The 24344-nt window shown below is 48.1% G+C and overlaps 1 long non-coding RNA gene across 3 annotated transcripts in view; it reads left to right on the top strand.

The window, feature by feature from the left end:
* Positions 1–24344, top strand: part of LOC135041996 (uncharacterized) — a 114946-nt gene that overhangs the window by 31364 nt on the left and 59238 nt on the right. For all 3 annotated transcript variants that reach the window (XR_010235340.1, XR_010235346.1, XR_010235350.1), the window contains exon 2: positions 14637–14890. This is a non-coding gene — a long non-coding RNA (uncharacterized LOC135041996). The remainder of the gene's footprint in view (positions 1–14636; positions 14891–24344) is intronic.

Genomic DNA, 24344 nt, shown 5'->3' with positions numbered 1-24344 from the left:
AAATCTGAAATCCTTCAACCTGTACATACAGAAATTCAAGTTCAAGATGGAGTCACTCAGAGCAGTGATAGCGAATCTGGAAGAAGGGGACTTCATGGTGTCCCTGGACATAAAAGATGCTTATCTGCATGTCCCAATTTACCCTTCACACCAAGGGTATCTCAGGTTCGTGATACAAAACTATCATTATCAGTTTCAAACGCTGCCGTTTGGTTTGTCCACGGCACCTCGGGTCTTTACCAAGGTAATGGCCGAAATGATGGTTCTTCTACGAAGAAAAGGCGTATTAATTATCCCTTACTTGGACGATCTCCTGATAAGGGCAAGGTCCAGAGAACAGCTGGAAGTCGGAGTAGCACTAACCCAAGTAGTGCTTCAACAACACGGGTGGATTCTGAATCTTCCAAAATCTCAATTGACCCCGACGACACGTCTGCTGTTCCTGGGAATGATTCTGGACACTGTTCAGAAAAAGGTGTTTCTCCCGGAGGAGAAAGCAAGGGAGTTATCCGAACTTGTCAGGAACCTCCTAAAACCAGGAAATGTGTCAGTACATCAATGCACAAGAGTCCTGGGAAAGATGGTGGCTTCTTACGAAGCAATTCCATTCGGCAGATTCCACGCACGAATATTTCAGTGGGATCTGCTGGACAAATGGTCCGGATCGCATCTGCACATGCATCAGCGGATAACACTGTCACCAAGAACAAGGGTGTCTCTTCTGTGGTGGTTGCAGAGTGCCCATCTGTTAGAGGGCCGCAGATTCGGCATACAGGACTGGGTCCTGGTGACTACGGATGCCAGCCTACGAGGCTGGGGAGCAGTCACACAGGGAAGAAACTTCCAGGGCGTGTGGTCGAACCTGGAGACGTCTCTTCACATAAATATACTGGAGCTAAGAGCGATTTACAATGCTCTAAGCCTGGCAAAACCGCTGCTTCAGGGTCAGCCGGTGTTGATCCAGTCGGACAACATCACGGCAGTCGCCCACGTAAACAGACAGGGCGGCACGAGAAGCAGAAGAGCAATGACAGAAGCTGCAAGGATTCTTCGCTGGGCGGAAAATCATGTCATAGCACTGTCAGCAGTGTTCATTCCGGGAGTGGACAACTGGGAAGCAGACTTCCTCAGCAGACACGACCTCCACCCGGGAGAGTGGGGACTTCATCCAGAAGTCTTCCACATGATTGTGAACCGTTGGGAAAAACCAAAGGTGGACATGATGGCGTCCCGCCTCAACAAGAAACTGGACAGATATTGCGCCAGGTCAAGAGACCCTCAGGCAATAGCTGTGGACGCTCTGGTAACACCGTGGGTGTACCAGTCCGTGTATGTGTTTCCTCCTCTGCCTCTCATACCAAAGGTACTGAGAATTATACGGCTACGGGGAGTAAGAACAATACTCGTGGCTCCGGATTGGCCGAGAAGGACTTGGTACCCGGAACTTCAAGAGATGCTCACGGAAGAGCCGTGGCCTCTACCGTTAAGAAGGGATCTGCTTCAGCAGGGACCTTGTATGTTTCAAGACTTACCGCGACTGCGTTTGACGGCATGGCGGTTGAACGCCGGATTCTAAAAGAAAAGGGCATTCCAGAGGAAGTTATTCCTACCTTGATTAAAGCCAGGAAGGAAGTGACCGCACAACATTATCACCGCATTTGGAGAAAATATGTTGCGTGGTGTGAGGCCAAGAAGGCCCCAACGGAGGAATTTCAATTGGGTCGATTCCTACATTTCCTGCAGGCAGGATTGTCTATGGGCCTCAAATTGGGGTCTATTAAGGTTCAAATTTCGGCCTTATCGATTTTCTTCCAGAAAGAATTGGCTTCAGTGCCTGAAGTACAAACCTTTGTCAAAGGTGTACTACATATACAGCCCCCGACTGTGCCTCCAGTGGCACCGTGGGATATCAACGTAGTTTTGGATTTTCTCAAATCCCATTGGTTTGAGCCGCTCAAATCGGTAGATTTGAAGTATCTTACATGGAAAGTAACCATGCTACTGGCCCTGGCTTCAGCCGGAGAGTATCAGAGTTGGCGGCTTTATCGTACAAAAGCCCATATCTGATTTTCCATTCGGACAGGGCAGAACTGGGGACGCGTCCTCAGTTTCTGCCTAAGGTGGTTTCGGCTTTTCACTTGAACCAGCCTATTGTGGTGCCTGCGGCTACTAGCGACTTGGAGGACTCCAAGTTGCTGGACGTTGTCAGAGCATTGAAAATATATATTTCAAGGACGGCTGGAGTCAGAAAATCTGACTCGCTGTTTATCCTGTATGCACCCAACAGGTTGGGTGCTCCTGCGTCTAAGCAGACGATTGCTCGTTGGATCTGTAGCACAATCCAACTTGCACATTCTGTGGCAGGCCTGCCACAGCCTAAATCTGTAAATGCCCACTCCACAAGGAAGGTGGGCTCATCTTGGGCGGCTGCCCGAGGGGTCTCGGCATTACAACTTTGCCGAGCAGCTAAGTGGTCAGGGGAGAACACGTTTGTAAAATTTTACAAATTTGATACTCTGGCTAAGGAGGACCTGGAGTTCTCTCATTCGGTGCTGCAGAGTCATCCGCACTCTCCCGCCCGTTTGGGAGCTTTGGTATAATCCCCATGGTCCTGACGGAGTCCCCAGCATCCACTAGGACGTTAGAGAAAATAAGAATTTACTTACCGATAATTCTATTTCTCATAGTCCGTAGTGGATGCTGGGCGCCCATCCCAAGTGCGGATTGTCTGCAATACTTGTACATAGTTATTGTTACAAAAATCGGGTTATTATTGTTGTGAGCCATCTTTTCAGAGGCTTCTTCGTTGTTCTCATACTGTTAACTAGGTTCAAATCACAAGTTGTACGGTGTGATTGGTGTGGCTGGTATGAGTCTTACCCGGGATTCAAGATCCTTCCTTATTGTGTACGCTCGTCCGGGCACAGTACCTAACTGAGGCTTGGAGGAGGGTCATAGGGGGAGGAGCCAGTACACACCATGTGATCCTAAAAGCTTACTTTTTGTGCCCTGTCTCCTGCGGAGCCGCTATTCCCCATGGTCCTGACGGAGTCCCCAGCATCCACTACGGACTATGAGAAATAGAATTATCGGTAAGTAAATTCTTATTTTTTTCTTTCACAAGAAAGTGGCGGGTGGTGGGTGGCAGACGGCGGGGTGCGGGAGTGTTCGCTCACTCCCCCCACACAGGAAGAGAGAGGATTGACTGCCGCTGTCTCTCTCTCTCTCTCTCTCTCTCTCTCTCTCTGAGCAGTGTGTGCCTGGCTGGAGAGAGCAGTCAGTCCTCTCTCTCTCTCTCTCTCTCTCTCTCTGCAGTGGGGGGGAGGGGGGAGGGAATCAGTTTAACGCCTCCATGCCCCTCCAGCCGGCCCTGCTATAATGTACCCGATCCCCCCTCTCAGCGCAATTGGTTGGGGAGGGGACCGACAGCATAATGCAGGACATATAGGTGGGGGGCTGTACAATACAGGGTACCCCGGCCAGGGGTGACTAGTTGGTGATTTAATGCCAGGGCCGCAGGGACCAATATAAAAATGTCCCCCGGCTGTGGCATTATCTCTCTGACTAGTGGAGCCCGGTGCTGGTGTGAAAAATACGGGGGACCCCTATGTCTTTTGTCCCCCGTATTTTTGGCACCAGGACCAGGCGCAGAGCCCGATGCTGGTTGTTAAAATATGGGGGAACCCCTGTCAATTTTTTTCCTGTATTTTTACAACCAGGACTGGCTCAAAGAGCCCGAGGCTGGTTATGCTTAGGAGGGGGGACCCCACGCATTTTTTTTTTCTGATTCTTAACTCTTTACCACCCCTTCCCACTGATAAGAACACGGTAAAAAGAAGCAGGTTTATTTGAAAACTGCTTTTTTTTTTCAACGATTTGTATTTTTTCACGGCAGTGTTTGGCTATTGCCGGCAGTGACTGTGAATATGAATTTTTAGTAAATTAACGAGTTGTGTAAAATAACAGGCGTTATGAGAGGACAAAGTCCTGGCATGGATCCGCCACTAACCCCGAGTCCAACGCTGGGCATGGGGAGGAGGAGCACCTGGCTGAGGGAGCTGGATGGAGGTCTCTGTGCCCCCTGAAATCCAGCACCCGGGGCGTATGCCCCCTTAGCCCCCCCTAGTTGCGGCCCTGGCAAAAGCAAACTCACATCACAAAACTCACATACATCGCAGCAATGTGTGCAGCCTCAAAATTCAACTGAACATGTAAATTAGCGGGGCTGTCGATGTCACGTAACTTTTCTACAATAAGTGACCTGGCAGAAGAGCACAAAAAAGTGGGAAAATGATCATCGCAGCAAGAAGTAACATGCCGGAGACATTGCAGCTACCTACAGGATCACAGTCGCAGCACTGCACTCCATTCATCCAGACTGCGGCAGACTTTACAATAAATCTAAAATCCTCAAGGCAAAGCACTGCTTGACAATCAGGATTTTAGATTGATTGTATCGTCTGCCACAGTCTGATAGAATCAAGTGCTGAACAAAGCACATGATCCTGTAGGGGCAGTGGATTGTTGTGTACAGAGACCTTCTCCTGGATCCCGTCTGCTACTGTTGGCGTTAGCAGGATGCAGTGTACTGTGGGTGTCATTCCGAGTTGATCGCTCGCTAGCAACTTTTTGCTGTTCTGCAATCAGGTTAAAACTCGGCAAAACTGCGCATGCGTATGCAATGCAATGCGCGGGCGCGTCGTACGGGTACAAAGAGGATCGTTGCTGTGCGATGGATTTAACAAAGAAGCCATTCGCACAGCCGATCGCAAAGGTGATTGACAGAAAGAGGGCGTTTATGGGTGTCAACTGACCATTTTCTTGGAGTGTTTGGAAAAACGCAGGCGTGTCCAAGAGTTTGCAGGGCGGGTGTCTGACGTCAATTCCGGGACCAAAAAGTCTAAAGTGATCGCAGCAGCTGAGTAAGTCCAGAGCTACTCAGAAACTGCAAAAAACTTTTTGTGCTGTCGGCTGCAAAAGCGTTTGCACACTTGCAAAGCGAAAATACACTCCCCCATAGGCGGCGACTATCTGATCGCAGCACAGCAAAAAGTTGCTAGCGAGCGATCAACTCAGAATGACCCCATGTGACTGGTGGCAGCCTGCATCTTCATCAGTGATGCAGTGGGTGGTAACTTATATGTTTACTTTAATTGCCATTCCAAGCCTAGGCTTGCGCCATCTATCTTCTTCCGCGCTCTCTCCCCCCCTCTCCCTCATCATTCTCCCATCTCTCTCTCCCTTCCTCACCCCCTATTTCTCCCACCTATCTCTCTCCCTCTTACCTCCCCATTCTCTCTTTCTCCCTCACCCCCTCTTTCTCCCACCTATCTCTCTCCCTCATATCTCCCCATTCTCTCTTTCTCCCTCACCCCCTCTTTCTCCCACCTATCTCTCTCCCTCATATCTCCCCATTCTCTCTTTCTCCCTCACCCCCTCTTTCTCCCACCTATCTCTCTCCCTCATATCTCCCCATTCTCTCTTTCTCCCTCACCCCCTCTTTCTCCCACCTATCTCTCTCCCTCATATCTCCCTATTCTCTCTTTCTCCCTCACCCCCTCTTTCTCCCACCTATCTCTCTCCCTCTTACCTCCCCATTCTCTCTTTCTCCCCCCCCCCCTCTTTCTGTTTCCCCTCTCTCCCTCACTCTTCTATCCTTCACCCCTCTCGCCCCCCCCTCTACCTCTCTCTCTCCCTCCACCTTACCCCTCTCCTATCTCTCTCCTCTCTTCAATCTCTCTCTCCCTCCCCCCTCTCTCTCATCTATTTCTCCCCATTCCCCACCCACCCACCCTTCCCCCATGGTCCCATGGGGGTCATTCCGAGTTGTTCGCTCGTTGCTGATTTTCGCAACGGAGCGATTAAGGCGAAAATGCGCATGCGCATGGTACGCAGTGCGCATGTGCTAAGTATTTTAGCACAAAACTTAGTAGATTTACTCACGTCCGAACGAAGAATTTCCATCGTTGAAGTGATCGGAGTGTGATTGACAGGAAGTGGATGTTTCTGGGCGGAAACTGACTGTTTTCTGGGAGTGTGCGGAAAAACGCAGGCGTACCAGGATAAAACGCGGGAGTGTCTAGAGAAACGGGGGAGTGGCTGGCCGAATGCAGGGCTTGTTTGTGACGTCAAAAAAGGAACGAAACGGGCTGAGCTGATCGCAGTGTAGGAGTAAGTCTTGAGCTACTCAGAAACTGCTAAGAATTTTTTTCGATTCACAATTCTGCTAATCTTTCGTTCGCAATTCTGCTAAGCTAAGATACACTCCCAGAGGGCGGCGGCCTAGCGTGTGCAATGCTGCTAAAATCTGCTAGCGAGCGAACAACTCGGAATGACCCCCCATATTCTGAATTGGAGTCAAAGGGCATTACTACTATGTGGCATTATGTATATTAGGTGCATAAGGTGTATAAGGGATACTAATGTGTGGAATAATGTGCTATATAGGGCATTACTATTGTGTGTCACATTGTGAATGGGTTCACTACGGCTGGCCGGCGGTCGGGCTCCCGGCGTCCAGCATACCGGCGCCGGGAGGCCGACCGCCGGCTTACCGACAGTGTGGCGAGCGCAAATGAGCCCCTTGCGGGCTCGCTGCGCTCACCACGCTACGGGCACGGTGGCGCGCTACGCGCGCCACACTATTTTATTCTCCCTCTATGGGGGTCGTGGACCCCCACGAGGGAAAATAAGTGTCGGTATGCCGGCTGTCGGGCTCCCGGCGCCGGTATACTGAGCGCCGGGAACCCGACCTCCGGCATACAGAAGACCACCCTTGTGAATAAGGAACTCTATTGTGTGACATAACGTGTGATGATTTTTTTTGTGTGTGTAGGGTTACCAAATTACTGCCTTGCCCCGGGTGCTGAACATCCTAGTTTCGGCCCTGCTTTTGCAAACTCTAATCTAATTGAGTTGCACCTGAGTAATCTGTGTCCCTTTTAAATGGGTATTCTGTCTTTTGGTCAACAACACTTAGGTTGACACTCATTAGATCAACCACTATTGGTCGACATGCATTATGTCGACATTGTTATTATGTCGACGTGGTCACTAGGTCGACGTGTCAAAGGTTGACACATGAAAGGGTCGACGTGAGTTTTCACTTTTTCCCCCCATTTCTCTATCGTCCTAGTGGATGCTGGGGTTCCTGAAAGGACCATGGGGAATAGCGGCTCCGCAGGAGACAGGGCACAAAAAGTAAAGCTTTCCGATCAGGTGGTGTGCACTGGCTCCTCCCCCTATGACCCTCCTCCAAGCCTCAGTTAGATTTTTGTGCCCGGCCGAGAAGGGTGCAATCTAGGTGGCTCTCCTAAAGAGCTGCTTAGAGAAAGTTTAGCTTAGGTTTTTTATTTTACAGTGAGTCCTGCTGGCAACAGGATCACTGCAACGAGGGACTTAGGGGAGAAGAAGTGAACTCACCTGCGTGCAGGATGGATTGGCTTCTTGGCTACTGGACATCAGCTCCAGAGGGACGATCACAGGTACAGCCTGGATGGTCACCGGAGCCTCGCCGCCGGCCCCCTTGCAGATGCTGAAACATGAAGAGGTCCAGAATCGGCGGCAGAAGACTCCTCAGTCTTCTAAAGGTAGCGCACAGCACTGCAGCTGTGCGCCATTTTCCTCTCAGCACACTTCACACGGCAGTCACTGAGGGTGCAGGGCGCTGGGAGGGGAGCGCCCTGGGAGGCAAATGAAAACCTATTTGGCTAAAAAATACCTCACATATAGCCTCCGGGGGCTATATGGAGATATTTAACCCCTGCCAGAATACACTAAAGAGCGGGAGACGAGCCCGCCGAAAAAGGGGCGGGGCCTATCTCCTCAGCACACAGCGCCATTTTCCTTACACAGCTCCGCTGGTCAGGACGGCTCCCAGGTCTCTCCCCTGCACTGCACTACAGAAACAGGGTAAAACAAGAGAGGGGGGGCAAAATAGTGGCAAAAATTATATTATAAAAGCAGCTATACAGGGAGCACTTATTATAAGGCTATCCCTGTCGTATATAGCGCTTTTGGTGTGTGCTGGCAAACTCTCCCTCTGTCTCCCCAAAGGGCTAGTGGGGTCCTGTCTTCGTTAAGAGCATTCCCTGTGTGTCTGCTGTGTGTCGGTACGTGTGTGTCGACATGTATGAGGACGATATTGGTGTGGAGGCGGAGCAATTGCCAAATATGGGGATGTCACCTCCTAGGGGGTCGACACCAGAATGGATGCCTTTATTTATGGAATTACGGGATAGTGTCAACACGCTAAAGCAGTCGTTTGACGACATGAGACGGCCGGACAATCAGTTAGTGCCTGTCCAGGCGCCTCAAACACCGTCAGGGGCTGTAAAACGCCCTTTGCCTCAGTCGGTCGACACAGACCCAGACACAGGCACTGATTCCAGTGGCGACGGTGACGAATCAACCGTATTTTCCAGTGGGCCACACGTTATATGATTTTGGCAATGAAGGAGGCGTTACATTTAGCTGATACTACAGGTACCACTAAACAGGGTATTATGTGGGGTGTGAAAAAACTACCTATAGTTTTTCCTGAATCAGAAGAACTAAATGATGTATGTGATGAAGCGTGGGTTGCCCCCGATAAAAAGATGCTAATTTCAAAGAAGTTATTGGCTTTATACCCTTTCCCGCCAGAGGTTAGGGCGCGCTGGGAAACACCTCCTAGGGTGGACAAGGCGCTCACACGCTTATCTAAACAAGTGGCGTTACCCTCTCCTGAGACGGCCGCACTTAAAGATCCAGCAGATAGGAGGATGGAAAATATCCAAAAAAGTATATACACACATACAGGTGTTATACTACGACCAGCTATAGCGACAGCCTGGATGTGCAGTGCTGGAGTAGCTTGGTCAGAGTCCCTGATTGAAAATATTGATACCCTGGATAGGGACAATGTTTTACTGTCTTTAGAGCAAATAAAGGATGCATTTCTTTATATGCGTGATGCACAGAGGGATATCTGCACACTGGCATCACGGGTAAGTGCTATGTCCATTTCGGCCAGAAGAAGTTTATGGACGCGACAGTGGTCAGGCGATGCGGACTCAAAACGGCATATGGAAGTTTTGCCGTATAAAGGGGAGGAGTTATTTGGAGTCGGTCTATCAGATTTGGTGGCCACGGCTACAGCCGGGAAATCCACCTTTTTACCTCAAGCTACTCCCCAACAGAAAAAGACACCGACTTTTCAACCGCAGCCCTTTCGTTCCTTTAAAAACAAGAGAGCAAAGGGATATTCATATCTGCCACGAGGCAGAGGAAGGGGGAAGAGACACCAACAGGCAGCTCCTTCCCAGGAACAGAAGCCCTCCCCCGCTTCTACAAAAGCCTCAGCATGACGCTGGGGCTTCTCAAGCGGACTCGGGGGCGGTGGGCGGTCGTCTCAAGAATTTCAGCGCGCAGTGGGCTCACTCGCAGGTAGATCCCTGGATCCTGCAGATAATATCTCAGGGGTACAGGTTGGAACTAGAGACAGATCCGCCTCGCCGTTTCCTGAAGTCTGCTTTACCAACGTCCCCCTCCGAAAGGAAGACGGTTTTGGAAGCCATTCACAAGCTGTACTCTCAGCAGGTGATAGTCAAGGTACCTCTTCTACAACAGGGAAAGGGGTATTATTCCACTATATTTGTGGTACCGAAGCCGGACGGCTCGGTAAGACCTATTCTAAATCTGAAGTCCTTGAACCTGTACATAAAGAAGTTCAAGTTCAAAATGGAGTCACTCAGAGCAGTGATAGCGAACCTGGAAGAAGGGGACTTTATGGTGTCCTTGGACATCAAGGATGCGTACCTCCACGTTCCAATTTACCCCTCACACCAGGGGTACCTCAGGTTCGTTGTACAAAACTGTCACTATCAGTTTCAGACGCTGCCGTTCGGATTGTCCACGGCACCTCGGGTCTTTACAAAGGTAATGGCCGAGATGATGATTCTTCTTCGAAGAAAAGGCGTATTAATTATCCCATACTTGGACGATCTCCTAATAAGGGCAAGGTCCAGAGAACAGCTAGAGATGGGATTAGCACTGTCTCAAGAAGTGCTAAAACAGCACGGCTGGATTCTGAATATTCCAAAATCCCAGTTAATGCCGACAACTCGTCTGCTGTTCCTAGGGATGATTCTGGACACGGTTCAGAAAAAGGTTTTTCTCCCGGAGGAAAAAGCCAAGGAGTTATCCGAGCTTGTCAGGAACCTCCTAAAACCAGGAAAGGTGTCTGTACATCAATGCACAAGAGTCCTGGGAAAAATGGTGGCTTCTTACGAAGCAATTCCATTCGGCAGATTCCATGCACGAATTTTCCAGAGGGATCTGTTGGACAAATGGTCAGGGTCGCATCTTCAGATGCACCAGCGGATAACCCTGTCTCCAAGGACAAGGGTATCTCTTCTGTGGTGGTTGCAGAGTGCTCATCTATTGGAGGGCCGCAGATTCGGCATACAGGATTGGATCCTGGTGACCACGGACGCCAGCCTGAGAGGCTGGGGAGCAGTCACACAAGGAAGAAACTTCCAGGGAGTGTGGACGAGCCTGGAAACGTCTCTTCACATAAACATTCTGGAACTAAGAGCAATCTACAATGCTCTAAGCCAGGCAGAACCTCTGCTTCAAGGAAAACCGGTGTTGATCCAGTCGGACAACATCACGGCAGTCGCCCATGTAAACAGACAGGGCGGCACAAGAAGCAGGAGTGCAATGGCAGAAGCTGCAAGGATTCTTCGCTGGGCAGAGAATCATGTGATAGCACTGTCAGCAGTGTTCATCCCGGGAGTGGACAACTGGGAAGCAGACTTCCTCAGCAGACACGACCTTCACCCGGGAGAGTGGGGACTTCATCCGGAAGTCTTCCACATGCTGGTAACCCGTTGGGAAAGACCAATGGTGGACATGATGGCGTCTCGCCTCAACAAAAAACTGGACAGGTATTGCGCCAGGTCAAGAGATCCGCAGGCAATAGCTGTGGACGCGCTGGTAACGCCTTGGGTGTACCAGTCGGTGTATGTGTTTCCTCCTCTGCCTCTCATACCAAAAGTATTGAGAATTATACGGCAAAGAGGCGTAAGAACGATACTAGTGGTTCCGGATTGGCCAAGAAGGACTTGGTACCCGGAACTTCAAGAGATGATCACGGAAGATCCGTGGCCTCTACCTCTAAGGAGGGACTTGCTTCAGCAGGGTCCCTGTCTGTTTCAAGACTTACCGCGGCTGCGTTTGACGGCATGGCGGTTGAACGCCGGATCCTAAAGGAAAAAGGCATGCCGGAAGAAGTCATTCCTACTTTGATTAAAGCAAGGAAGGAAGTAACCGTGCAACACTATCACCGCATTTGGCGAAGATATGTTGCGTGGTGCGAGGATCGGAGTGCTCCGACGGAGGAATTTCAACTGGGTCGATTCCTACATTTCCTGCAATCAGGATTGCCTATGGGTCTCAAATTGGGATCTATTAAGGTTCAAATTTCGGCCCTGTCGATTTTCTTTCAAAAAGAATTGGCTTCAGTTCCTGAAGTCCAGACTTTTGTTAAGGGAGTGCTGCATATACAGCCTCCTGTGGTGCCTCCAGTGGCACCGTGGGATCTCAATGTGGTTTTGGAATTTCTAAAATCTCATTGGTTTGAACCACTAAAAAAGGTGGATTTAAAATATCTCACATGGAAAGTGACCATGTTACTAGCCCTGGCTTCGGCCAGGAGAGTGTCAGAACTGGCAGCTTTATCTTACAAAAGCCCATATCTGATTTTCCATTCGGACAGGGCAGAACTGCGGACTCGTCCGCATTTTCTCCCTAAGGTGGTGTCAGCATTTCATCTGAACCAGCCTATTGTAGTGCCTGCGGCTACAAGTGACTTGGAGGACTCCAAGTTACTGGACGTTGTCAGAGCATTAAAAATATATATTGCAAGGACAGCTGGAGTCAGAAAATCTGACTCGTTGTTTATATTGTATGCACCCAACAAGATGGGTGCTCCTGCGTCTAAGCAGACGATTGCTCGTTGGATCTGTAGCACAATCCAACTTGCACATTCTGTGGCAGGCCTGCCACAGCCTAAATCTGTAAAGGCCCACTCCACAAGGAAGGTGGGCTCATCTTGGGTGGCTGCCCGAGGGGTCTCGGCATTACAACTTTGCCGAGCAGCTACGTGGTCAGGGGAGAACACGTTTGTAAAATTTTACAAATTTGATACTCTGGCTAAGGAGGACCTGGAGTTCTCTCATTCGGTGCTGCAGAGTCATCCGCACTCTCCCGCCCGTTTGGGAGCTTTGGTATAATCCCCATGGTCCTTTCAGGAACCCCAGCATCCACTAGGACGATAGAGAAAATAAGAATTTACTTACCGATAATTCTATTTCTCGGAGTCCGTAGTGGATGCTGGGCGCCCATCCCAAGTGCGGATTATCTGCAATAATTGTACATAGTTATTGTTAACTAATTCGGGTTATTGTTTAGGAAGCCATCTTTCAGAGGCTCCTCTGTTATCATACTGTTAACTGGGTTTGATCACAAGTTGTACGGTGTGATTGGTGTGGCTGGTATGAGTCTTACCCGGGATTCAAAATTCCTCCCTTATTGTGTACGCTCGTCCGGGCACAGTACCTAACTGAGGCTTGGAGGAGGGTCATAGGGGGAGGAGCCAGTGCACACCACCTGATCGGAAAGCTTTACTTTTTGTGCCCTGTCTCCTGCGGAGCCGCTATTCCCCATGGTCCTTTCAGGAACCCCAGCATCCACTACGGACTCCGAGAAATAGAATTATCGGTAAGTAAATTCTTATTTTTTTTAACTTTTTCATACTTAACGATCCATGTGGACTACGATTAGGAATAGTAACCTGTGCCGAGTGCAGCGGTAGTGGAGCGAGGCACCTTGCCCGAAGCTCGCTCGCCATGCGAGGGGACATGGTGCACTAATTGTGGTTTCCCGTCACTTTATGAAGAAAACTACACCCAAAAAATATATATAAACTCATGTCGACCTTTTTCCATGTCGACCTAGTCGCTGTTGACCAATAGTGGTCGATCGAGTGACTGTTGGCCTTGTTACTGTCGACCCTATGATCCACACCCCTTAAATGCTAAAGGGACATCCAGTGGTGCAAGTACAAATATTTTCTTAGTGGTACTGAGCGTGCAGAAAAATGGGCATGGTTATGTGTCATGATGGGGTGCGGCCACATGACACTAGGGGGAGTGGCTACATTACATAAGGGGTGTGGTCACACAGCACAGTCCCATTTCTTTGCACTCTGGAGCAGGGGAGGATTTACCACAAGGGAGGTCACCTACAAGGCTGTATAAAGGGCATTCTCTGTCGGACCATGAGCTTCATCGAAAATTGTCAGAGTGCTGGGCTGGCTGAATACTCCCAGCAGGCTGTCAGTGATTAGACTGAGGGATCAAAAGGATATGTGATGTTGGTGGTCACATATTGAGCTTCTGTTGATCTATGATATCACAGCCATTTTCTTTGAACTTATCACCTAGCACTCAGAGGGGAGGAGGAACCTGTTTTCCTTATATAAGACGCTGCAGTAGGGACGTTTTAAGAGAGGTGGAGGCCTGTGTTCAGCCTCCTCCGTCCAGGCCCCCTCCTCTCTGCAACAGCACTGTAGGGAGTCATAGCACTAGAGGGATTATACTCTAATGTGCATGCGCAGATATCCGTGAAACTGGTGCCACGTCATTTTCCCAGCGGTTTGTTTTTTTCAGTGCTGCTGCCATCGTTGCAGGACTCCGGATGGGTAAGTATTCAGAAAAATGGGTGCAGCGTGTGCGGTGTGGGCAGGGCCGGCCGGTGCTAGGGTGTTCGGCGCCCCCCTGCAAACTATAAATTTGCGCCCTCCCATACTTATAAAGGGACAGCGCACATAGTGCCCCCTGTGGTAGTGCCGCTTATACACATAATGCTCCCTGTAGCAGTGCCGCTTACACACAATGCCCCCTGTGGTAGTGCCACTTATACACACAATGAACCCTCTAGTAGTGCCGCTTATACACAACGTCCTCTGTAGTAGTCACAACGCACCCTGTACTAATGACGTTTACACACGTTACGCCCCCCCTGTACCAGTGACGCTTACACGTAACGCCCCCTGTACTAGTGATGCTTACACGTAACGCCCCCTGTAGCAGTGATGCTTACACATGGTTGTCGAAGTCGAAAATATTAGACCCACATGCATCACGTACAAACACCACACAGAGTGGCCTCCATGCGTGTGCTTGTTCTGCCGTGCGTGCGCATACCCGCACATTGCATATATTGGCTCACGAAGTCCTGCGTATTAATGCATGGTATGAGTAAATACGGTAGCATACGCATTCGCAAGGAAAAACCACAAAGACATATCTGATATTTAATCCACATAGTGCATAATTTACACATAGCCTACACGCACCACACCAGCAAGTTACATTTGCTTCAGAGGTATAACAACAGAGGGATTCAACTTTACAGGATATGAGGGGACAGAATTAGGTTAGGAGGTGGTGTTTGGTATCCAGTTGTACAGTATTTCAAGGGCAATATTCCGATTGCAGTTTGCAGAATGTAGCATGCTACTGCGCATATCTATGCTCAGGAGTACAATATTAATATTACACTGTATTTACTGTACTCTTGATATTCGGCAGGAACCCAGTGGAGGACATCTGCAAGTGCACCTGGACCAGGCACCGCCCACCTATTCAAACCGACCTATGACCCCTCATGTACTGTAAATGACCAGTCCTTTGACCTATGGATGAAGAGATTACAGTTTCCTTTGTTTCATGCTTTGGACTATTGTATAAAGGCCAAGCCTCCTGGCCGGTCTCAGTCTCATTCTCTGAAGGTCATCTATCCAGATTGACTGAGGACCGGATCCGGGTGGCGCAGGTGAACAAACGTATGTATCCATTGGTTGTAGCTTTTCTCTTGTGTTATTGTATTTCTGTTTTACCCCCTTTTAAGTAAATATTTGTTGCTGCGTTGGACCACAACATAACATATACAATTGGTGTCGCATTCCTTTCCTGTTAGGGGATATAAAGTGTATTCCGCCGCACGGGTGGCTACTTTGTGCTTACAGCGTGACTGCATGCTTGCACTACGTGTACGCATTTCATAGGGGTTTCACACACACGCTTAGCGGTCACAGCGGCCTGAACATTTGTGTATTTAAGGTATTGCTTTTTCTTCCTGTAAGTTAAACGAACTTAACAATGTAACGCCCCCTATACCAGTGACGCTTACACACGTAACGCCCCCTGTATCAGTAACGCTTACACACGTAACGCCCCCTGTGGCAGTGACGCTTACACGCATAACTCCCCCTGTAGCAGTGACACTTACACGCGTAACGCCCCCTGTGGCAGTGACGCTTACACGCGTACTGTCACATGTACCACTGACGCTTACACACGTACCGCCTCCTGTAGCAGTGACGCATACATGCATAACACCCACTATACCAGTGACGCTTACACCGTAATGCCCCCTGTACCAGTGACGCTTTCACACATACCGCGCCCTGTACCAGTGACGCTTACACACGTACCGCCCCCTGAAGCAGTGACGCTTACACACGCAACACCCCCTGTACCATTGGCGCTTACATGTGTAATGCCCCCTGTAGTAGTGACGCTTACACACGCAATGCCCCCCTGTACCAGTGACGCTTATAAGCGTAACGCCCCCTGTACCAGTGACACTTACACGCGTAATGCACCCTGTAGTAGTGTCGCCTACACACGCAATGCCCCGTGTACTAGTGACGCCTACACACGCAATGCCCCCTGTACTAGTGACGCCTACACACGCAACGCCCCCTATACCAATGACGCTTACACACATTATGCCGCAGTCATACATACACATACACACACAGATACACACACCACATACTGTACATACATTACACACATACACAGTCACACATACATATACAGTACACAGATACTGTATACACACACACACACTTTCACTCACTCTCCTTCCATCCACTTACCTAAAGAAGGCTGGCGGGCCGGAGCTGTAGCCTGTTATCCTCCTGTGTTGCAGGCTGCAGCCTGGTGACTTCCTGGTTCTGTGTAGCTCTATCCCTTTTTCCCCATTTAGTCCCACCCATTTTAGGTCCGCACACTGCATGTCACAGGGGAGGGGGAGAGAAGGCTTCATGCTGCCGGCGCCGCTGCCTGTGATAGAGTGTGACAGGCACAGCAGCCGGCAGCAGCTCAGCACAGGGATGCAGAGCAGGGAGAGCACATCTCCAGCCTAGCGCCTTCCTGCTTTGCATCCCTTTGCTGAGCGGCCAGCGCCGGGCCTGGGTGTGGGCCATCCTGGACCGGAAGGTCCCTCTGCCTCCCTGCACTCTCCCCGTGTCTGCCGTGCTGCCGATCACTGCTGATCGGTCAGCACGGCAGGATCTGTCCCCTCCAGCGGCTGCAGACAATGGCAGCCACTGGGGAGTGTAAATAAACCCTACCAAGCTGCCTCCAGAACCCCCCTGCATACCTCGAGGCTGTCTCTGCTTTCAAAATAAAAGCCGCAATGTTCCCGATGTTCCAATGGTCGCGATGTTCCCGATCGATGTTTTTTTTGGGGGGGGGAATTAAAAAAATTCAAAACAAATATTTTCTCTAACGTCCTAGTGGATGCTGGGGACTCCGTAAGGACCATGGGGAATAGACGGGCTCCGCAGGAGACATGGGCACTTTAAGAAAGAATTTAGATTCTGGTATGCTCTGGCTCCTCCCTCTATGTCCCTCCTCCAGACCTCAGTTTGAGACTGTGCACGGACGAGCTGGGTGCTGTTCAGTGAGCTCTCCTGAGCTTGCTGTAAGAAAGTATTTTGTTAGGTTTTTTATTTTCAGGGAGCTCTGCTGGCAACAGACTCCCTGCATCGTGGGACAGAGGGGAGAGAAGCAGCCCTACTCTCTGAAGCTAGGTCCTGCTTCTTAGGCTACTGGACACCATTAGCTCCAGAGGGATCGTACACAGGATCTCACCCTCGTCGTCCGATCCCAGAGCCGCGCCGCCGTCCCCCTCGCAGAGCCGGAAGACAGAAGCCGGGTGAGTATGAGAAGCAAGAAGACTTCGAAATCGGCGGCAGAAGACTCCGTTCTTCACTGAGGTAACGCACAGCACTGCAGCTGTGCGCCATTGCTCCCACACACCTCACATACTCCAGTCACTGTAAGGGTGCAGGGCGCAATGGGGGGCGCCCTGGGCAGCATATAGACCTCGTTTGGCAAAAGTACACATATATACAGTTGGGCACTGTATATATGTATGAGCCCCCGCCAAGAAAATTTATATTTAAGCGGGACAGAAGCCTGCCGTCGAGGGGGTGGGGCTTCTTCCTCAGCACTCACCTGCGCCATTTTTTCTCCACAGCTCCGCTGAGAGGAAGCTCCCCAGGCTCTCCCCTGCAGATACACGGTAGAAGAGGGTAAAAAGAGAGGGGGGGCACATAATTAGGCACAAAAATCTATATAAACAGCAGCTACTGGGTTAACATTAAGTTACTGTGTTATTTCTGGGTTTATAGCGCTGGGGTGTGTGCTGGCATACTCTCTCTCTGTCTCTCCAAAGGGCCTTGTGGGGGAATTGTCTTCAGATGAGCATTCCCTGAGTGTGTGGTGTGTCGGTACATGCGTGTCGACATGTCTGAGGTAAAAGGCTCCCCTAAGGAGGAGATGGAGCAAATGTGTGTGTGAGTGGTGTCTCCGTCGACAACGCCGACACCTGTTTGGATATGTGAAATTAAGTGCTAAGGTAAATTTATTGCATAAAAGATTAGAGAACAGACAGGGAATCTACCCATGTCTGTCCCTATGTCGCAGAGACCTTCAGAGTCTCTCAATGCTCACTATCCAAAATAATAGACACTGATATCGACACGGATTCTGACTCCAGTGTCGACTACGATAATGCAAAGTTACAGCCAAAATGGCAGGAAAGTATTCAATATATGATTATTGTAAAAAAAAATGTTTTGCATATCACTGATGACTCATCTGTCCCTGACACAAGGGTACACATGTTTAAGGGGAAGAAAGCTGAGGTAAATTTCCCTCCTCTCATAAAGAAAAAGAGTGGGAATCTCCAGACAAGAGACTGCAGTTTCCCACAAAAAATTCTCAGGGAGTATCCTTTCCCTACTAGGGCCAGGATACGATGGGAATCTTCGCCTAGGGTGTCACGTTTGCCCAAAAGGTAGCGCTGACTTAACAGCTATCCTCAGGGATACTGCAGATTATAGCATGCAGTAAAAGTACTTTGAAGTCCATTTACACACATTCTGGTACACTACTCAGACCGGCGATTGTGTCGGCATGGGTTTATAGTGCTGTAGCAGCGTGGACAGATACCTTATCAGCAGAGATTGAGACCCTAGTATGTATATATATATATATATATATATGTATATATGTTGCGATTGGCTGGCACTCTAAATTAACACCAACTCCCATGGTGCACGCAAAAGGGGATTTAAACAGCAAACAAATCAGGGCACTCGTGATATATAACTCCAAAGGAACAACTCTGTAAACAGAAAGACTTGCAACGTTTCGGGCTTTAATTGCCCGCCGTCAGGCAGAAGAGACAAACAAGAATACAGAAAAAAGATTACCTTTTAAGTCCTGCAAAGACAGGGCCGTTCGCGCCGGTCCACCACGCTCCCCCGCTGCTCCGGCCGGAAGTTCCGCGTCCGTGACTTCCTGTCTCCGTTGCAGACACGGTTGCTATGGAGACACGGCGCTACGGCACACTGTAAACAGAACACACTGAATCACCACTGTGTAATACAAATTGCATAGAAAAACGTGAATACTTAAAATTACATTAAACTGTCCATCACTGTAAGACTGGTATTGAGAGCCATAATGCTCACAAGGACGTTATTAATAGGAGCAGATCTTATCTGGTCACATAAACATTTGAAAAAATTATTATCATCATCGTTATCTAAAATATCAATGTGATCAGAAAAATTACATGTAAGAATCATGTGAGAAATATGGAATAGGATATAATCAAACAAGGTACATTATAGAAAAACACTCAGATTGAGCTGTTCATTTAGACCACGAGGGCTAACTGTGTCCAAAATATGAATCCATTTGGATTCTAAACATAAAAGTTTCTTGTGGCGATCCCCACGCCTGCCGTCATCTGGGATCTGATCTATTATCATATGTCTAAGGTTAGACATATTGTGACGCATCTCGGCGAAATGTCTTGCCACCGGCTGATCAGATGTTTTACCATTGATCGCTGCTCGTATTGCTGTTCTGTGTAAGACGGAAGCACGCCTATTTTCAGAACGCCTGGGAGGCCCTGAGAGTGAAATGACAGGCAATGAAGTCTTTGATACACTTCTTAAATTAAGAAAGAAGGAGACGGACTTTTTACTCCATGGGGTAACTCTATCAGAGTATATAAGAGTGAAAATAATCCCAAGGGGCTTCCGAGTTAGAAACTCCCCCACAATTGGCCGTTACAACAAAGAATTTGTGAGACGTTGGGTCGCCATGCTCAACAAGTGTTCATTAGATTTAATGACATTAGTAATTGAGGAAGCGGCACGCGAATTAACGATAATAAGGAAAAAGATACAAGATTTCTCGGAGATCCATAGCAACCACCTGACTCGGGGTCAAGATCCGAACTTGATTGATAAATTAGACGAACAAATCACAACATACAAAAAGGAGCTCACCGCTTTTAAGAAAAGGAAATTTGACGTGGTCAATAAGGACTATGAAGAATTCAAAGTCTATAGGTGGCTAACGGGTAGTGCGGATCACAGATACCGTGGCCAAGATACAAGACAAAGGAAACCCAAAGGGAGGTGGTCTTCTAATGAATAGTCTTAACGTCATCAGGGGAAGACTCTGCCAGCACTTCAACATCACGTACAACAAGACAGAAACCCCCTTTAGGGGTTCGAACCCGCACTGGACGAGGTGCGGGAGAGCGCCAACAAGGAGAGGAGGCCAAGGCCGCCGCAAAAAAGAAAGGCAGGGGCAGAGAACGCCAGAAGTAGACACGGTATTTAACCTTTCCAAACGGATATTAACTCCAGTGGAAGTTGATGTCCTGAATAAAGGCTTAGGATTCGTACCCACCAACAAATTTAATATCCTTGATTGGAAAATAGACCCAATGTCATCTTTTCCGTAAGCTTAAATTACGTGAATTCTTTGAAGATAAAGAACCAATGGTGCCAAGTACAGAGAGGACGAGATTTAAACCGAAGTCCTCATTTGAACCACAGTCATTCAATCCCTCTATAAATGGTTTAATGAGGGCATTGGATGTACAGGTGATATCGGGTCAGAAACACTCAGATAGATACAAAAACAATTTATCACCATCTGAATGGCGTGCACTTAAGCAATTAGGTAGTTATACTGATATTGTTATCAGACCCTCCGACAAGGGAGGAGGGGTTGTCGTGATGGATGTGGATATGTACTGCGCAGATATTTACAGACAGCTCTCAGTGGACTCTGTATACAAATTACTACAACAGGATCCTACGGACGATTACAAAGCAGAGATTGATGGAATATTGGATGAAGCTCTTAGAATGGGTCAAATTGATACAGGAACCTGTTCTTTCTTGAAGACAGATCACCCTAGGATACCCATCCTATATACACTTCCTAAGGTCCACAAATGCCGTACGAATCCACCAGGCAGACCCATCATATCCGCACGCGACTCATTATACAGCAATATATCTACCTACCTGGACCATTATCTACAGCCCTGTGTACAAGCCGGTAAGACCTATTTAAAGGACACCACTGATCTACTTTTACAATTGAATGAATTGGATGATGTGCCTCCTAACACCTGGCTATGTACTTTAGACATGACAAGTCTTTATACAAATATACCACACTGTGGAGGTCTTGCTGCAGTTGCAGATCTCCTGACAGATAACACTCTTTACAAAGGCCCTGACTTGTCTCTCTACTTGAAACTATTGGAGCTGGTGCTTCATAGGAACTATTTCTACTTCAACAATCAATACTATGTACAAGTATCGGGATGTGCCATGGGATCTCCTGTCGCACCGACATATGCGAATGCATACATGGCTCTCCTCGAAAAACAATTTTTCTTCACTCTGGATGTTCGCGATAAGGTGGTATATTACACTAGATATATCGACGATGTCCTATTACTGTGGCGGGGGAGTTATGAGGATTTTCATCTACTCATGGACAGTATCAATAATCAAGATACACCTATTAAGTTCACCTTTCAAATGAGCCTCGAAGAGCTACCGTTTCTGGACGTTCAACTTAGCTTGAAAAATGGTAGAATTGCCACCAAAATTTATACAAAGCCGACCGATCGAAACACGATTCTTCGTGCTGATAGCTTCCATCCACAGGCTACCATTAAAAGTTTGCCCTTTTCACAGCTTCTCAGGGTAAAGAGAAATACGAGCAACAGAGAGGAGCTGGAATCTGGTATGGAGTCAATGGTAGCTAAATTTCAGAACAGAGGTTATTCAAACACGTTGCTGCAACAAGCTAAGAACAAGGTAGAACTGATCCCCAGAGCCGAGACCCTGAAACCAAAATCCCCCACACACGGAGAAGACATCATACATTGGGTCCAAAAATTCAACACCGGATCCAAAACTATACAAAACACTATGAAGTCACTATGGCCAATCGTTCAAGGGGACAAGGATCTTAAATGTCTGAAAAAGACCAGAATCATGCCTTGCTACAAAAGAGGCAAGAATATTAGGGATTGGACAGTCCATTCGGACATTACAAAACAACTGAGAATCCATCAAGGTACACAATTCGAGAAGAATGGCTGTTTCCAATGCCCTAACTGTACCACTTGCAGACATATGATAGTAGGACAATTCTTCAATCATCCATACTCAGGGCGCAAATACATGATTCGACACCCATTGACCTGCACGAGTTCTTATGTAGTCTACTTGATTAAGTGCCCATGTGGACTTTGCTACATAGGAAAAACTATAAGGCCCTTTAAAGAACGGATGGCCTTACACAGAACAGCAATACGAGCAGCGATCAATGGTAAAACATCTGATCAGCCGGTGGCAAGACATTTCGCCGAGATGCGTCACAATATGTCTAACCTTAGACATATGATAATAGATCAGATCCCAGATGACGGCAGGCGTGGGGATCGCCACAAGAAACTTTTATGTTTAGAATCCAAATGGATTCATATTTTGGACACAGCCCTCGTGGTCTAAATGAACAGCTCAATCTGAGTGTTTTTCTATAATGTACCTTGTTTGATTATATCCTATTCCATATTTCTCACATGATTCTTACATGTAATTTTTCTGATCACATTGATATTTTAGATAACGATGATGATAATAATTTTTTCAAATGTTTATGTGACCAGATAAGATCTGCTCCTATTAATAACGTCCTTGTGAGCATTATGGCTCTCAATACCAGTCTTACAGTGATGGACAGTTTAATGTAATTTTAAGTATTCACGTTTTTCTATGCAATTTGTATTACACAGTGGTGATTCAGTGTGTTCTGTTTACAGTGTGCCGTAGCGCCGTGTCTCCATAGCAACCGTGTCTGCAACGGAGACAGGAAGTCACGGACGCGGAACTTCCGGCCGGAGCAGCGGGGGAGCGTGGTGGACCGGCGCGAACGGCCCTGTCTCTGCAGGACTTAAAAGGTAATCTTTTTTCTGTATTCTTGTTTGTCTCTTCTGCCTGACGACGGGCAATTAAAGCCCGAAACGTTGCAAGTCTTTCTGTTTACAGAGTTGTTCCTTTGGAGTTATATACCACGAGTGCCCTGATTTGTTTGCTATATATGTATATATATAAATATATATATATATATATATATATATATATATATAAAAGATGCTGTCTTAGATATATATATATATAAAACATGCCCAAAGAGACATTAGTCTACTGGGTTCTAGAGTCAATGCTATGTCGATTTCTGCTTGACGTGTCCTGTGGAACTTGCAATGGACAGGTGATGCCGACTTAAGAGGCATTTGGAAGGTTTACCTTACAAGGCTGAGGATTGTGTGGAGAAGGGATCTCGGACCTGGTCTCCACAGCTATAGCTGGTAATTCTGATCTTTTGCCTTATATTCCAGCACAGCCTAGGAAACCACGACATTATCAAATGCAGTCCTTTTGATCACAAAGAAACAAGAAGGTCCGAGGTGCGTCCTTTCTTGCCAGAGGCACGGGCAGAGGAAAGAAGCTGCACAACACAGCTAGTTCCCAGGAACAGATGTCCTCCCCGGCCTCTACAAAATCCACTGCATGTCGCTGGGGCTCCACAGGCGGAGCTAGGCCCGGTGGGGGCACGTCTTTGAAATTTCAACCACAAGTGGGTTCACTCCCTGTTGGATCCCTGGGCAATAGATATTGTGTCTCAGGGATACAAGCTGGACTTTGAGGAGATGCCCCCTCACCGACGGCCCTGCCGGCTTCCCCCCACGAGAGGGAAATAGTGTTAACTGCAATTCACAAATTGTATCTTCAACAGGTGGTGGTCAAGGTTCCCCTCCTTCAACAAGGAGGGGGTTATTATTCGACCATGTTGTAGTCCCAAAACCGGACGGTTCGGTCAGACCCATATTGAATTTCAAATCCCTGAACATATACCTGAAAAGGTTTAAGTTCAAGATGGAATCGCTAAGAGCGGTCATCGCAAGCCTGAAAGGGGGAGATTTTATGGTGTCTCTGGACATAAAGGATGCATACCTTCATGTCCCCATTTATCCACCTCATCAGGCGTACCTCAGATTTGCGGTACAGGATTGTCATTACCAATTTCAGACGTTGCCGTTTGGTCTCTCCACGGCCCCGAGAATCTTCACCAAGGTAATGGCGGAAATGATTGGACAGTCAATCTAGAGGGCTATACACTGTTTAGGAGAGACAGACTAAATAAAAAGGGTGGAGGGGTGTGTCTTTACGTAAAGCCGTTTTCAAAACCTAATATATGGGAAGATATTCAGGAGGGGACTGTAGACACTGTCGAGACATTATGGGTAGAAATTGCATGCGGGGAAAAAGGAATAAAAAAGTTAGTATTGGGTGTATGCTATAGGCCGCCTGGTATCAACGCATCTGATGATGAATTGTTACTAAAGCAAATTGAAAGAGCAGCAGGAGTAGGAGACATAGTAGTGATGGGAGATTTTAACTACCCAGAGATAAACTGGAAAAACGATTCATGTGATACTGCTAGGGGCAATATGTTTTTAAACACACTTAATGATAACTACTTAGTCCAACTAATTGAGGAACCAACTAGGTACAATGCAATCTTAGACCTGGTATTAACAAA

Source organism: Pseudophryne corroboree, chromosome 2 (assembly GCF_028390025.1).
Source record: "Pseudophryne corroboree isolate aPseCor3 chromosome 2, aPseCor3.hap2, whole genome shotgun sequence".
NCBI lineage: Eukaryota > Metazoa > Chordata > Amphibia > Anura > Myobatrachidae > Pseudophryne > Pseudophryne corroboree.
This window is presented reverse-complemented; position numbering and strand designations above follow the sequence as displayed.